Raw genomic sequence first — 14715 nt, 5'->3', positions numbered from 1 at the left:
GGTAAAGCCTGTATAAGGAAAAGGGACTTTTCCTCCACCTCATGCATCTTCCCTTTCTTTATTCATCCACTCATTCACTCAACAAATAATTACTGAACCTTCTGTGTGTGCACAGGATTGTGGTAGGCACTGCAGAGACACAAGGATGAATTAGAATATTGATCCTGCACACCAGGAATTGACTAAGAGAAACAAAGCCTTTCCATAACTAAATATATATATAAGATAGGGAAGTGGGAAGTGCCAAAAGAGGCACAGAAAGGTGCTAGGAAGTAGGTGTCAGTGGGCCAAGGTATTGGCGATGTTAAGAGCTACAGCTATGGAATCAGAAAGAACAAGACCCAATTGTTCTCTGGACTTGAATAATATTGAGCAACTTGCACAACCATCCTATGTCTCAGACTGCCCATCTAAAAAATAAGAATTACTCAACAGATTTTATATATTTCCCCAGTCAGCCCCCTGTCTTCTCCATAAAGCTGTTTTAAATCTTCTCAACTCTCTTGAAACCTCTAACTTACTATGCTTCCTCTCCCTCACAGCAGATGACCTCAATTCCCATCCTCCAGAGGAAATGGAATCCATCCGCTAAAAACCCACTCAACTTCCTGCCACCAGCCTACACACCTAACAGAATCCCAAATCATCCCTCACTGTCAGAGACTCACTTTATTAATTACTTCTCTGCTCTTGTCCTGCAAAGTCAAATGCTCCTCTTTGCTGCCTAGGGTTCATCAGCATTTAGAATTGTACCAGTCTTTACTATTTTAAAAACAACAAAAACAAAAACTACCCTCAATACTCCTCAATAATCTCTCTCACTTCCTGTACATCCTGTGCTCTCTGCTCTGTACTCTGTGGTTACCACTAGTCACATGTAGCCATTTACATGTAAATTAATTAAAATTTTAAAAAATTTAAAACTCAATTCCTCAGCAGCAATAGCCACATCTCAAATGACTAATGGCAATCATAGAAGATGGCACAGGGCCAGATTGCAAACCCAGGAAATACAGAACCAGAGTCTGCAATTTCTATCCCCTCTACTATATTGCTTATCTGCTGTGCACTGGGCACTGACGTGTGTGTGTGTGTGTGTGTGTGTGTGTGTGTCTGTGTATTGAGACCTGAAAGACAGCATGTATTTAACGCATATACATTGAATACGGACTATCCATTTGATCTTCATAGTCCTTTGCAGTGAGCATCATTATGCCACAATGTAGATCAGGATCAGAGGCTATGTCTTTCCCAGAGCCCCACAGTGTCTGTGCTGGAGTCCAAGTCTTCGGCAGTATGTACAAACAAATCATAATATTCTCTGAATATCTCAATCCACTTCTCAACATTTGAAATATATCTATGTTCATGCTCGCTTTTAATAAAATGAAATGGATATTAAATTTGAGGAGCAAAACTTTAAGAAAATAAAGTTCCACAAAATAAAACTAAATTAAACCTCTCCATTCCACAAAATAAAACTAAATTAAACAGCAACTAAAGTCCCAGACAATTGCCAACTTAGATGCATATCAATCAAATGTGAATGAAGGATTTCTGTGTCCAGCTTGCCCCAGCTCATAAAGCCTGGCCAATAGTTTTTGAGCCTGGTACCTGGAGGCTCCCCGCTGTTTGTGTGGCCATGCGGAGTGCTCACAGCAAATCCAAGTCCAATCTGCAATGTTCAGCGCTGCAGCATTCCCAAGACCTCAGCTTCTGCATGAATCTACACATAAAGGGTATTTTGTACAGGAAGCATACAGCTTCAGGTTCATTCTAAGAACATTGAAGGTAATGTTCAGTATGTGAGGTCTCTGAGCCCATTTTTGTCCAGGGTAGCAAGAGTCCGATCTTCCTTTGTCTAGTGTTTCCCTCCATAGTTTGAGGATTTCTAGGGTCACTGACAATGACCCTTTTGGAGACATATTTGTTGCCCCTGCCCAGAGTGTAGGTAGAGGCTTAGGGTGTCTCTCAAGCCCAATCTCAGAAACTGTGGAGTTCAAGCGAGCAAGCTCACTGCCTTGGTTTTCTCCAGCTGGGTTTCACAGCAACCTAGAAAGCAGTCTTTTTACCATTACCAGAATCTCAACACCCCACAGTGGGGCCAAACTTAGATGTGTATCTCTAAAGCCAAAAGCTCTACAACCTACAACAACCAAAAAAAGTTTTAATTAAATTAATTGTAAAGATATATCCAGCTTGGGTTAGTGTAGCCAGAAATTTGCTTTTTTCTCCTGTGACCACATTTCTGCCCCATCTGTCCCGTGGTTTACATTTTTTACCCTTCTCCAATCTACAGACACACACACCTGTTGAAGAAGCCGCTCCTCCCAGTCCTAGAATCTGACTTATATTTTACCCCAGGATGAATCACCTCCATGACTGTGGGCAATGGGACTCTTAAATTATAGTCCACAGAGACAATCATGCACATAATAAAATAATATAAATTTGGCATTAAAAAAATTGATCTACCTCATAACCATTAGGATGGCTACTATCAAAAAAAGAAAAATAGAAAATAACAAGTGTTGATGTAGATGTGGAAATATTGGAACACTTGTTCATTGTTAGTGTGAATATAAAATGGTACAACCACTATGGAAAACATATGGTAGTTATTCAAAAAATTAGAAGTAGAACTACAACATGATCCAAGTATTCCACTTCTGGGTATACACACAAAAGAATTAAAAGCAGGGGGAGGCTGAGACGGGCAGATCACAAGGTCAGGAGATTGAGACCATCCTGGTTAACACAGTGAAACCCCATCTCTATTAAAAATACAAAAAAAAAAAAAAAAAAAAGAAAGAAATTAGCCAGCCACAGTGGCGGGCACCTGTAGTCCCAGCTACTCAGGAGACTGAGGCAGGAGAATGGCATGAACCTGGGAGGCAGAGCTTGCAGTGAGCCGAGATCGCGCCACTGCACTCCAGCCTGGGTGACAGAGCGAGACTCCATTTCAAAAAAAAAAAAAAAAAATTAAAAGCAGGGTCTCAGAAAACTATTTGTACATTCATGTTCATAGTAGCATTATTCCCAATAGGGAAGAGGTAGAAGCAACCTAAGTGTCCATCCATGGATAAATGAAACGTGGTATCTATGTATAATGGAAAATTATTTAGCCTTAAAAAGGAGGGCAATTCTGACACATGCTGAAACATGGATAGACCTTGCAGTTATAATGCTAAGTGAAATAAAACCAGTTCCCAAAGGACAAATATTGTATAACTCCACTGATACAAGGCAGCTAGAGCCATCAAATTCAGAGACAGAAGGTGGAATGATGGTTTCCAGGGACTGTGGAAGAGGAGCATGGAGAGGTATTTTAAATCAGTACAGAGTTTCAGTTACAAGATGAAAAGAGTTCTGAAAATATATGGTGGTGATACAATATGAATATACTTAATGTGTACTTAATGTCACCGAACTGTACACCTAAAAATAGTGAAGATCATAAATTGTGTGTACTTCATCATAATTTATATCCATGAATATATCCATAAATTACTATATATATTTACTTATAAATTTACATACCTAGAGAGTACATATACAAACATACATATACATGTATACAGAAAGAGAGAGTTCTTACTGTATGCCCAGCAGTGGACTAAGCATTTCACTGCACATAATCCCCACAACAACCCCAAGTAACACTACTATTATCACCATTTTACAGAGGTGGAAACTGAAGCATTGAGTGACTAAATGATTTGTTTAAGGCTACGCAAATAGTAAGTGTCATCCCCTGGATGCAAGTCAAGGTCCCCTTGCACTAGAGCTCACAATATTCACCCTTCTGTTCTATCATTCCATGCCCTGAACTGTTTATTGTTACGCAATGTCATCTTGTTACACTGAGCAAACCAAGACTTTTAGTCGATCACATTCTCTATGGTTGGTCTCTAATTCTGGGTTTGTAGTAGGGAATTTAGAATGATCATTTTCTGTCTCTTAAAGAGCCTATATTTTGTGGTTCATGGCATTCAGTTTCTTTTTTTTTTTTTTTCTTTTTTAAAATTTTTGTTTTTCACTTCAATAGGTTTTTGGGGAATAGGTGGTGTCTAGTTATATGAATAAGTTTTTTAGAGGTGATTTCTGAGATTTTTGGTGCACTCATCACCAGAGCAGTGTACATGGCACCAAATGTATAGTCTTTTATCCCTCACTGCCCCCTACCCTTTCTCCTGAGTCCCCAAAGTCCAATGTATCATTTTGATGCCTTTGAATCGTCATGGCTTAGCACTAACATATGAGTGAGAACACACGATGTTTGGTTTTTCCGTTCCTGAATTACTTCACTTAGAATAATAGTCTCCAATTGCATCCAGATTGCTGCAAATGCCATCATTTTGTTCCTTTTCATGGCTGAGTAGTATTCCATGGTGTGTGTGTGTGTGTGTGTGTACATATACATATAACATATATATACACACACATATATATAACATATATATATATAACATATATATACACACAGGCATATATATAACATTTCTTTACTCATCGATTAATGGGCATTTAGGCTGGTTCCCTATTTTTGCAATTGCAAATTGTGCTGCTATAAACATGTGTGTGCAAATGTCTTTTTCGTATAATGACTTCTTTTCCTCTGGGTGGATACCTAGTAATGGGATTGCTGGATCAAATGGTAGATCTACTTTTAGTTCTTGAAGGAATCTCCATGCTGTTTTCCATAGTGGTTGTACTAGTTTACATTTCCACCAACAGTGTAAAAGTGTCCCCTTTTCACCACATCCATACCAACCTCTATTATTTTTGATTTTTTGATTATGGCTATTCTTGAAGGAGTGAGGTGGTATTGCATTGTGGTTTTGATTTGCATTTCCATGATCATTAGTAATGCTGATCATTTTTCCTTCTGCTTGTTGGTCATTTGTATGTCTTCTTTGAATAATTGTCTATTCATGTGCTTAGCCCACTATTTGATGGGATTTTTTTTTTTCTTGCCGATTTAAGTTCTCTGTAGATTCTGGGTATAGTTGAGATTGTGAAGATTTTCTCTCATTCTGTGGGTTGTGTATTTACTCTGTGCAAAAAAAATAATATTCAGCAGAATAAACAGACAACTCATAGAGTGGGAGAAAATCCCAGAGAGTACTTTAATTAAGTCCCATCTGTTTATCTTTGTTTTTGTTGCATTGTTTTTGGGTTCTTGGTCATGAAGTCTTTGCCTAAGCCAATATCTAGAAAGGTTTTTCTGATGTTATCTTCCAGAACCTTTATGGTTTCAGGTCTTAGATTTAAGTTTCTGATTCATCTTGAGTTGATTTTTTGTATAGGGTGAGAGATGAGGATCCAGTTCCATTCTTCTACATGTGGCTTACCAATTATCCCAGCATCATTTTTTGAGTAGGGTGTCCTTTGCCCCACTTTATGTTTTTGTTTGCTTTGCCAAAGATCAGTTGGCTGTAAGAATTTGACTTTATTTCTGGGTTCTCTATTCTGTTCCATTGGTCTATGTGCCTATTTTTATACCAGTACCATGCTGTTTTGGTGACTATGGCCTTATAGTTTAAAGTCGGGTAATGTGATACCTCCATATTTGTTCTTTTTGCTTAGTCTGGCTTTCACCATGTGGGCTCTTTTGTGGTTTCATATGAATTTTAGGGTTTTTTTTTTCTAGTTCTGTAAAGAATGATGGTGATATTTTGATGGGAATTGCATTGAATGTATAGATTGCTTTTGGCAGTGTGGGAAAATTTTCACAGTATTGATTCTACCCATCCATGAGCATGAGATATGTTTCTATTTGTTTGTGTCATTTATGATTTCTTTCATCAATGTTTTGTGGTTTTCCTTGTAGAGGTCTTTCACGTTCTTTGTTAGGTATATTTCTAAGTTTTTGTTGTTTTTGTTTTGTTTTGTTTGCAGCTATTGTGAAAGGGGTTGAATTCTTGATTTGATTCTCTGCTTGGTCACTGTTGCTGTATAGCAGAGCTAATGTGTACATTAATTTTGTATAATGAAACTTTGCTGAATTAATTTACCAGTTCTAGGAGCTATTTGGAGGAGTCTTCAGGGTTTTCTAGGTATATAATCGTATCATCAGCGGACAGCAACAGTTTGACTTCCTCTTTACCTATTTGGATGTACTTTATTTCTTTTGTCTGATCGCTCTGGCTTGGACTTCTAATACTATGCTGAATGGAAGTGGTGAAAGCGGGCATCCTTGTCTTGTTCCTGTTCTCAGGGGAAATGCTTTCAACTTTTCCCCATTCAGTATAATATTGGCTGTGGGTTTGTCATAAGCAGTTTTCATTACCTTAAGTTATGTCCCTTCTATGCCAATTTTGCTGAGGGTTTTAATCATAAAGGATGCTGGATTTTGTCAAATGCTTTTTCTGCATTAATTAAGATGATCATGTGATTTGTTTTTAATTCTGTTTATGTAGTGTATCACATTTATTGACTTACATATGTTAAACTATCCCTGCATCCCTGGTATGAAACCCACTTAATCATGGTGGATTATGTATTTGATATGTTGTTGGATTCAGTTCACTAGCATTTTGTTGAGGATTTTTGCAACTATGTTCATCAGGAATATTGGTTGGTAGTTTTCTTTTTTTGTTATGTCCTTCCCTGGTTTTGGTATTAAGGTGATACTGGCTTTATAGAATGATTTAGGGAAATTTTCCTCTCTATATCTTTTGGAGTAATGTCAATAGGATTGGTACCAATTTTTCTTTGAATGTCTGATCGAATTTAGCTGTGAATCCATCTGGTTCTGGACATTTTTTTGTCGGCAATTTTTTTTATAACCATTTCAGTCTTGCCGCTTCTTATGGGTCTGTTCTGAGATTCTATGTCTTCCTGGTTTAATCTAGGAGGCCTGTACATTTCCAGGAATTTATCCATCTCCTCTAGATTTACTAGCTTATGTGCATAAAGGTTTTCATAGCAGCCTTGAATAATCTTTTGTATTTTGTGGCATCGGTTGTAATACCTCCCATTTCATTTCTAATTGAGCTTGTCTGGATCTTCTCTCTTCTTTTCTTGGTTAATCTCACAAATGGTCAATTTTATTTATCTTTGCAAAGAACCAGCTTTTTGTTTCATTTATCTTTTGTATTTTGTTTGTTTGTTTGTTTCAATTTTATTTAGTTCTACTCTGATCTTCGTTATTTATTGGGTTTGGGTTTGGATTGTTCTTGTTTCTCCACTTCCATGAGGTGTGACCTTAGATTGTTTATTTGTGCTTTTTCGGACTTTTTGATGTAAACATTTAATGCTATGAAACTTTCCTCTTAGCACTGCTTTTGCTGTATCCCAGATGTTTTGATAGTTTATGTCACTATTATCATTCATTACAAAGAATTTTTTAATTTCCATCTTGATTTCATTGTTGACCCAATGATCATTCAGAAGTAGGTTATTTAATTTCCATGTATTTGCATGGTTTTGAGGGTTCCTTTTGGAGTTGATTTCCAATTTTATTCCACTGTGGTCTAAGAGAGTACTTGATATAATTTTGATGTTCTTAAATTTACTGAGACTTGTTTTGTGGCCTATCATATGGTCTGTCTTGGAGAATGTTCCATGTGCTGATGAATAGAATGAATATTCTGCAGTTGTTGGGTAGAATGGTTGGTAAATATCTGTAAAGTCCATTTGTTCTAGGGTATAGTTTAAGTCCATTGTTTCTTTGTTAATATTCTGTCTTAATGACCTGTCCAGTGCTCTCAGTGGAGTATAAAATTCCCCCACTATTATTTTGCTGCTGTCTATCTCATTTCTTAGGTCTAGTAGTAATTGTTTTATAAATTTAGGAGCTCCAGTATTAGGTGCATATATATTTAAAATTGTGATATTTTCCTGTTGAACTAGTTATTTTATCATTGTATACTGTCCCTCTCTGTCTTTTTTAACTGCTGTTGCTTTAAAGTTTGTTTTGTCTGATATAAGGATAGCTACTCCTTGTTGCTTTTGGTGTCTATTTGCATAGAATATTTTTTCCACCCCTTTACATTAAGTTTATGTGAGTCTTTATGTGTTAGGTGAATCTCCTGAAGACAGAAGAAACTTGGTTGGTCAATTCTTATCTATTATGCATTTTTTAAGTGAAGCATTTTAGGCCATTTACTTTCAAGTGAGTATTGAAATGAGAGTTACTATTCTATTCATTGTACTATTTGTAGCCTGAATACCTTGGCTTTTTTTCATTGTGTTATTGTTATACAGGTCCTGTGACATTTATGCTTTAAGGAGGTTCTATTTTGGTGTTTTTTGAGGATTTTCTTTTTGGTTATTATGTATTCATAATTATCACTTATTGAGGATATACTGTATGTTAGGTTTGCTTTAGTTTCTTCGCGTATTTTCTGCAATACCTACAACATTACTACATGATAGCATCCTTATTATCATTTATAAAATCAAGGCCCTGAGGCTTTAAAGTTAAGTGACTGGATTACACAACTAGTAAAACTGGGAGTAGAACCTCAATTTGTTGAAATCCAAAATGTGCTTCACTAAGTCATACTCTCGTCTATTGCTCAACAATCAATGGACACATGAGCAACTTAGTTTCTCAATCTTTAATTTTGTCTTGGCTTAAATATCCTTTCATAGGATTGTTACCAATATTAACAGTCTGGTTATCTTTAAGACAATATATATGCTCTTAAAATAGTCTTTCAAAGTAAATATTTTCATCAGTACTCTTACCAGTAGGGTTAGGAGGTTGGACTAATGAACTCTAAGTTCTGACATTTTCTAAATTATAATTCTATTATACAACTGCATTAAGACATTAAGACAAGAAGACACATGAGAAATATTGAGAAGCATAATTCAGAGAGGTAATAAGTTTCCTTACAAGTTTAATGTCTTACTACAGCCTAATAGGTCTTGCCTTAGAAGTTCAGCCTCTTAATATTACTTTTCACATAACATACTCTTGACAGCATTTATTATTAATGATCATCTATGAGTTATGAAGGACAAAATCATGTGAATGGAATCCAAAAGTCAAACAACCATCTCTCAGAAGCAATTGAACCTTATCCAACTGCAGCATAATTTTGGGAATGAGCTAAAGAGCAGCACTAAAGAAAATGCTTTGCTTGGGGTAGTGATTTAATCTCTAAGGAGTGCCACCAGAAATATAAATGGAGCAGGAGAGAGGAAAAAGTGGTCACGGTATTAAGAAACATGCATGGTCAGTCCCACAATAGGTCAGTTGTATGTGCAACCCTGAACTTTAAATCACATGGATTCTGAAGGCTTGGACGCAGATGTATTTCTTCATTCAACACTCCCTGGCTCCTCGGTATTGGCAAATTCAGATCTGTAAAGGGTCAAATGTGTTGAACTCCTGTCAAATTTTCCAGGGTGGGTTAAAGTTAGTAATTTTCTTCTTAATCCTGAGGCCACAGTGTGTTCAAGTTAGAAATCTACTCCATATGTTCATGATATTATTTCACAGAAGCTCCTAAAAGATTTCTTCATGAGAACTCTGTGAGGTTTCCAAACATCCCTGGCCTCTTAAGATTGGTTTAACTTCAACATTAGAAATAAAAACATCATTAGTTAACATCAGTATCTCTTATTGAGACTCTAGTATATGCAAAGCACTTTTTCGTGCATTATCTCATTGAATTCTCACAACCAGCCAGCCAATTGGATGGAAGCATCTCCTTTTTCAGATACGAAGGCACAGATGGATAAACAGCAACTCAAATGTGTCCAGCTGGCTTATGGCCTCTGCTGAGGGCTGAACCTTGAGTCTATCTGGCTCCAAAGCTCATATCCTTTTACTACATCACACTGTTTCTAAAGCTGGTTTCTTTTTAGATTAGAAAATGATAGGTATTCTCTTGAAATATGGGATATGCCCTTGTTTAGAAGAAAATGAAGCCCAGCAACATGTTCTCTGTTACCTAGCCCCTTCCTTCCCCAGCTGACCTGCCGGCCATAGTGATATTGTAATGTTATTATCCTCTATAGAAAGGGTTCTTCGTTTGGGTCTTTTAAAACTGCAAACTAGTCATTCTGGGGGGGGGGAAAAAAAAAGGCAAGCAGCTTGAATTTGTACCCGTAAGTTTGTTTGCTTGCCCATTACTCGTGTCCCTTTTCTTTAAACTGAACTTGTCAAACTGTTTTTACAAGTATTGAAAATGTTGCCACCCATTTAATCTTCTCTAGAATAAAAATTCTAAATGGTTTTGTAGAGAACTGAAAAGTGCTAGTTTTGCTAACATTTGGAGAATTTGAAATTAAAATGGAAAGATGTTAAATGATCAAAAAGGCAAGAGAAATGTCACCAGAGCCAAGATTACGTGCCCTGACTCACCAGCTCCATGGTTGCATTCTCACTGAAGTGTCTGGTATCTTGTACCTTAAGAAAATGCAAATTTGACTTATTCTTGCAAGATGCTAACAAAGTCAACTTTAAATCTAATAAAATAAAAAATCTCCAGCGAATTCTCAAGTAGAAGAATTAAAAATAGGAAAATAAAAAGTCTAAAAGAAGCAAAAAAAATTTTTTATGCCATCCACTCCGTGCCAGAATCCTGCCAGGTATTTTAACCTAGTACCTTTTTCTCATTGTGACCCAACAAAGTAGGTTTTATTCTCATTTCATAAATGAGGCATCTGAGTTCTTCATCTGAGGTCATAAATCTTTTTCAAGGTCACACAAGAAGTAAATAGAAAACCTAGTATCAAAACTAAGTTCTAACTCCAAAACCCATTCCTTTTTCATTTTATTAAACTGTTGCCTTGAATTTTAAAATACATGAAATAGTCACTAAACTACATTTTCATTGACTAATAATTATTATGGGAGAATTCTTGTAGAGTAGTTCATAAAGCAGTAGAACTTGCCAAGTAAACACATTTTTAATGATGATGACCAAAGCATACTCATACATTTAAACAGGTGAGGTGATCATTATATTGCTCGCCTGTTTAAACAAGATTTTCATTCATTTAAGAAATATAACATGGCATGATGCATGTTTGGAAGAGATAAGACATACCTCTGAGCCACCATCTGAGGGGGTGAAGGCAGGGACCCATGATGTGAGAGGAAAGACAGTGATGCAAAATGTATTTTATCTCAAAGAAGCATATGCCTTGAGGTCTTTTCATTGAAAGCATTAAAGTCCAAGGGAAGAAGAAAAACTACAGAGCCTTTTCTTATTTTCCTCATCAACATGAAATGATTTATCTTACTTGCCTTATGTTTTATGCCATAAATAGAAAACATTGATAGAATAACTGTGCAAACACTTCCAAATAACTATTTCAAATAAGTTAGGAAAATATTATCTATTGAATCACTCTGATGCCATTAATATTGAAATGAGAAACATCACACAGTTCATCCGAATCAGTGATCATTTAAGTAAAATACACTGACACAGGATTTTGCATTTTTCCTCTGTAAGAAAGAAGCATCAGTGGAAAGCAATAGAGGAACATAAACAAAACAGACCGTGATAAGAAAATAGGTGGTCCCAGAATCTGTGTGAGAAATCTCAGACTCACACTCCTGGCACCATTCCCCCTTGTGCCTCTTTGGAAGCTCTAGCTCCTCCAGATCTTGGCTGTTACTTTTTCCAAAAGACACAACTCATCTGACTTGATGTGAAAACCCACCCTTGGGTCATTATCACCAGGTAATGGCAAATGCAGAGAAAACCCTATGCTTCCAAATCCTGGATTCTCTCATTCCCTTGGAATGTGCCACTTTCCAGGAAGTGTTCAGGTCCCTTACGTCAGTAAGCTCCTCACCAGGACTCTCAGCCCTACCCCATGCAAGTTTGCTGCACCTCTCTGAATCTGAAAGCAGGTTAGCACAGCCTGATCTTTCCCAAGTATGGAGAATTAAACCACAGGCTCTATTTCAGTGAGTCATCACTCCTCTTCTTGTCTATTCTATGTCTAGGAAGATTTGTTTGCTCTTGTTACTCACCAGTCTTGTACCACCAGACAGCTTGGCTGCCTCTCAGTTATTTCATCTATTCAACTAGCGTTTGGTCATCCCCCTCATCGTGATGTGCAGCAGATGGCTTGGGTTGTCCTCCTTCCTGCCCAGCAGAGTTGTGTTACAATAAGCATGACTTCAGTGCCTGTCAGCTAGCATTGCTCCAAGCCACCACTTGCAAACTCCCTTCAGGCAATTTAATGAGGATGTTTAAGTGGTTATCTCAGTCCGTTTTCTGTTGCTTATGGCAGAATACTTGAAACTAGGTAATTTATAAAGAAAGGAAGTTTACTTATTATATTTTGGAGGCTGAGAAATCCAAGGTTAAGGAACTACATCTGATGAGGGCCTTTCTGCTGGTGGGGACTCTGCAGATCCCCAAGTTGATTCAGGGCATCACATGGTAAGGGGGCTGAGTGTGATCGCTCAGATTTCTCTTCTTCTCTTACAAAGCCACCAGTCCCATTCCCATGATAACCCACTAATCCATTAGCTTATTAATCTATGAATGGATTAATCCTGCCCTCATGACCCAATCGTCCCTTAAGGATTCCACCTCTCAATACTGCCACATTGGGGATTAAATTTCAACATGAGTTTTGGAGGGGACATTAAAACCATAGCAGTTGTGCTACAACAACTGACTGTGAAACTCAGGAGTATAGTCTCTGGCATATAACAGTCTGAGACAGTTACACTGCCATCTTCCTCTTGACTTAACTTGGGTCTGAGATTCAACTTGGCATGCCCCATAGGCTGGTATTCCATAAAACATGCTACATTTTTTAATGTAGTTTTCTACGCTCTGCCAACCAAATGCCACGCTATTCATACAAATTTAATTTAAAACAATCTGTAATAGTCCGTTTTCATGCTGCCGATAAAGATGTACCTGAGATTGGGCAATTTACAAAAGAAAGAGATTTAATGGACTTACAGTTCCATGTGGCTTGGGAGACCTCACAATCATGGTGGAAGCTGAAAGGCACATCTCACATGGCGGCAGACGAGAGAAGACAATGAGAGCCAAGTACAACGGGTTTCACCATATCAAACCATCAGGTCTCATGAGACTTATTCACTACCAAGAGAACAGTATGGGGGAACTGCCCCCATGATTCAATTCTCTCCCACCAGGTCCCTCTCACAACACATGGGAATTATGGGAGTACAATTCAAGATGAGATCTGGGTGGGGACACAGAGCCAAACCTTATCACTAAGCAAAATCCTTTATTCTTTCAAATATGCTTCTAATATCACACATCAACTTAGAGCAAGAAAACCTACCATATGGCTAGGATAATTGTTGGGAAAAATATTGAAAGACATTGTTTTATTCTACCAATCTAAACTTGTGTTTCTCACCACTGGTAGTATATTAGAATCCCCTATGGGACTTAAAAAAATTATAGATGCCTTAACTCCAGATTGCTCATGTCCCCTCCCAAAACATCGAGCTGCCATTCAAGCTTTTTCCATGTAGCAATATTGCAGCAATATTGTAAGGCTAATTCTGAGGCTCTAATAGAAATGTGGCTAACTAATGAATACCTTGAGCATCTCCATTTTACAGTGAGAAATATTACTGTAGCCATGAAATATGTTCATATTCCAACCAGAGTTTGCCCTTCCCACTGGGGCCAAGGCTAAGAATTCCAGCTGGTAAATGGATAAATAGAATAAACATCCATGTAAATAATAAGGAGATTGCAATTAGGATCTGCTTTTAACACTTACACCTTTCTGTGATCGTCTGGTTAAACCATTCATCTTTTTTTAAAATAAAAGTGTTGTTCTCTTACAAGTCATTGCCTGAGTTATCCCGGATGCTCAGGTTACAAGAATAGATACATTCAGGCTATCTCAAATGTTAAATAAACACTGTAGGCCTATGAGAAAGGAAAGAAACTTCAAAACTAACTCTGCAATAGATACCAAAGATTGAAAGCAGAATGTTCTTTGTAATTTTTTAGGGTAGAATAGATGGTTCCTAGAGAACAACTCTAGAATTCATCTCCTTAGCAAAGCATGGCATTGTGATCTGCACAGGAAAACTCGAAATGCTTCAAGTAGAAGGAATTTCATGTAGGAATTGGTTTCACAAGTGGTGAAAAGGTGAGAAGATCAACAGGCACTAGTGGGTCCCATTACAATCAACAATAATCTGCTGTCCCCCCGAGAGCTGGAAAGACAAAGAGAGAAGGTCGTGTTACAAGAAACCACAAAGTATGGCCACCTGGGGGAAAGAGAACCATGGTGGGCCTGCCTGGTGGGAGGTTGCACTATCAAACGAGGTGCTTTCAGGCAGGAGCTGGAATCATAAAGGTTATATAGCCTCTGTCAGAGACACCAACCGAGTCAGGAAGAGAGGGAAAAATATGCCAGCTTTTCCCTTCTTCCTGCAGCCACATCTCCTACCAGTGCCTTCCATCAGCTTAACATAACCAGGAGTTAGTGATAGACATCAGTGCTGGAGAAATATAGAGAATTAGTCCGAGGGCAAAGAGGCAAATTTCAGTACAGAGCGTATCTGTGGCTCCCAGTTCTATCACTTCACCGTCCTGATGATTCAGCATCTCAGTCTCTGTTTTATATGTTATGAATTCAAACTCACAAAAAGAAAGGGTATGTTTGGGTTGATTAGCCCTGCTCAATCTAAAGCAGTGTTATTAGGTACAGTTCTGTAGCAATACAGTTTCTATAAAACTCCTTTTCATTGAGCCACTTGTTCAACCAGTTATAGAGTTCTTG

The 14715-nt window shown here is 37.6% G+C and overlaps 1 long non-coding RNA gene across 1 annotated transcript in view; it reads right to left on the bottom strand.

Moving 5' to 3' along the window:
• The window catches only part of LOC119626798 (uncharacterized), a 31906-nt gene extending 20141 nt beyond the window's left edge, over positions 1 to 11765 (bottom strand). The window contains exon 1 of the long non-coding RNA XR_005242967.2: positions 11471 to 11765. This is a non-coding gene — a long non-coding RNA (uncharacterized lncRNA). The remainder of the gene's footprint in view (positions 1 to 11470) is intronic.
• Between the last annotated feature and the right edge of the window lie 2950 nt (positions 11766 to 14715).

The sequence above is a fragment of the Chlorocebus sabaeus genome, chromosome 17 (assembly GCF_047675955.1).
Source record: "Chlorocebus sabaeus isolate Y175 chromosome 17, mChlSab1.0.hap1, whole genome shotgun sequence".
NCBI lineage: Eukaryota > Metazoa > Chordata > Mammalia > Primates > Cercopithecidae > Chlorocebus > Chlorocebus sabaeus.
Note: the sequence above shows the minus strand (reverse complement) of the source record. Positions and strands in the feature narration are given on the sequence as shown.